The following is a 2,248-nucleotide window of genomic DNA, read 5'->3' on the forward strand; positions in this document are numbered from 1 at the left end:
ACAGCTCCTGAATCACAGGGCTGGCAGGTCCCAGGGTAGCTGGCCAAATGCCCGTGACTGAGACACAAGGCCAGGGACAGGGCAATCTGGTCCCTGGGAGGCAGGGAGTGGACGGATTGGAAACATTCACCCAGGCCTGGGGTGGTGCTGCAGGAGCTGTTGAGAGCAGTTCCCTGGGAATGCCAGCCTGCGGCTCTAAGCCTCAGGGGCTCTGCTTCGTGCTGAGAGCCGGTCACTCTTCCTACCTGTTTGTGGCCTCAGCAACCTTCAAAGGCCCTGCCACCGGCCTCCTGCAGTGGGCTGGACCAAGTTGCCTCTTCCCTGGCCAGATTCCACATCCATATATGGACTAATCTTTCGCTGGTTTCAACACACACTCAGTGAGCACCTACTATGTGTAGCAAAGCCCTAGGCAGGCCTGGGGTGCCTGCAGACAGACCCCTGGGGACAGGCAGGGCCCCCACCTGACCACCCTCTCCTCTGTGTGAGAATTCAGCCTGTCACCACCTCTAAGAAGCTGCGTGTTCCCCCAGGCTGGGCCAGATGCCCCTCTGGGATTCTATGGCCTCTTGGGTGCCTCTTTGCCAAACGCTGACCACTGCTGTCCACCCTCTGGGGGGAGGGGGCAAGCTCTCCCTGCTAGACTGGCAGAGTTCAGATTAGGGAACCACCCAGACACTGCAGGGCACCCAGGTCTGGCCCAGTGTTTGGGGGAGGCCCAGGGCAGGCGCAGGTGTGCTGGCTCTTGGCTGAGGGCAGCGGGTCTTCAGGGACTGTCACTGCGCCCCCAGCTCCCTCACTCCTTGCTGGCACGCTGAGTGTCCTTCTCCAGTGCTTGGGGGCCTCCAGATGGTCCAGGGCAATTCAGCTGCACGTGACAGGCAGACGATGGCCGGTGGGGCCCGGGCCCCAGGGCTGCGCTGAATGGCCTGGCCTGCCTGCACCCGGTAGAGCTTGGCAGCTGCCCGGGTTAACGGCCCAGGGTTGGCCTTGGCTGGGTGTGACCAGGCAGTCCTGAGGCAGCCCAGCTCCATGGAAACGGTTCCTCCGTTCTACAGATCCCACCCCTGTCCAGTCCTGCAGCAGGGGAGGCTTGGCCAGCCGCTGGCCCCTGGGTGGGTTGGGGGAGGGCTGCCCTGTCCCTTGGAACCGGGGTCTCTGTTAAATGGCCACAAGCCTCCTGAGTCCCCGGTGTCAACACAGCTCTGAGCCCCAAGTCTGAGTAATAATAGCCCCCTTAGCACACTGAGAACACCCACTTAACAAGCAGAGCACCCCCAGTCAGAGGTCCTCCTGGCTTTCTGGACAGTTGAGCTAATGTTGCTAAGGGGGGAGGGCTCTCTGCTCACCCCTTCCCCACATCTGTTCCCTAAGCATGCACCCACACGACCAGGGATGCGGGCACCTGTGCCGACTCTCGCCCACCGGGGCGCTCACTACCCTGGGGGTCCCACAGAGACAGAGGCAGGCCGGGTGAGGGCCTGGCCACGCAGGGCTGGACCCGGGGCAACTGCTCGGCGGGGCGGCGGCCTGGGGCTCGCACCCCCTGCCCGTGGGGCCGCTCAGCACCCCAGCGCGGCCAACGCCAAAACTCTCTCCCTCGTCTTCCTCAATCTCGCTCTCGCTCTCTCCCAGTCCATCTCTTTCTTTTTTTTGCAAAAGGAGGGGAGAGGGGGGTAAAAGAAAAAAAAAAAAAAAAATGCTGCACTGTGCGGCGAGGCCGGTGAGTGAGCGGCGCGGGGCCAATCAGCGCCCGCCGTTTCGAAAGTTGCCTTTTATGGCTCGAGCGGCCGCGGCGGCGCCCTATATAACCCGGCGGCGCGAGGCGCAGCCACCGCCGAGACCGCGTCCGCCCCGCCAGCACAGGCCTCTCGCCTTCGCCGCTCCGCCTTCGCCGCCGGTCGACACCGCAACCAGGTAAGAGGACCCCCGCGCCGGCCGGGCCGCTGCCGCGCCGGGGGGCCGGCGCCTTCTCCGGGCAGGAGGGCTCCCCCGGCTCCCCGGCCCCCGTGGACGGCCGCCGGGCTGCAGAGAGCAGGCTTCTACGTTCCTCTCGCTCTGGGCCGGAGCTGCGCTCGGGGCCCGCTCCATCGCGGCCGGGGACGCCCTGGATCTCTGTCCGCGAGCGGGCGGCTTTGCTCCTCCAGGGCGATCCCCAGGCGGCCGCGGGGAGGGAGGGTGGGCGCGGCGGCGCGGCCCGGCGGAGTGGGGGCTGGGGGACGCTCGTGCGCGTGCGCGGTAGGTTCGG

General features: G+C 65.9%; 1 protein-coding gene across 1 annotated transcript in view; it reads left to right on the top strand.

Annotated features, from left to right (window-relative positions):
• The first annotated feature begins 1,782 nt into the window (after positions 1–1,782).
• The window catches only part of ACTB (actin beta), a 7,567-nt gene continuing 7,101 nt past the window's right edge, over positions 1,783–2,248 (top strand). The window contains exon 1 of the mRNA XM_040231377.1: positions 1,783–1,917. The gene's annotated coding sequence lies outside the window, so the exon portion shown is untranslated. The remainder of the gene's footprint in view (positions 1,918–2,248) is intronic.

Source organism: Oryx dammah, unplaced genomic scaffold, assembly GCF_014754425.2.
Source record: "Oryx dammah isolate SB20612 unplaced genomic scaffold, SCBI_Odam_1.1 HiC_scaffold_2, whole genome shotgun sequence".
In the NCBI taxonomy this organism is placed as follows: domain Eukaryota; kingdom Metazoa; phylum Chordata; class Mammalia; order Artiodactyla; family Bovidae; genus Oryx; species Oryx dammah.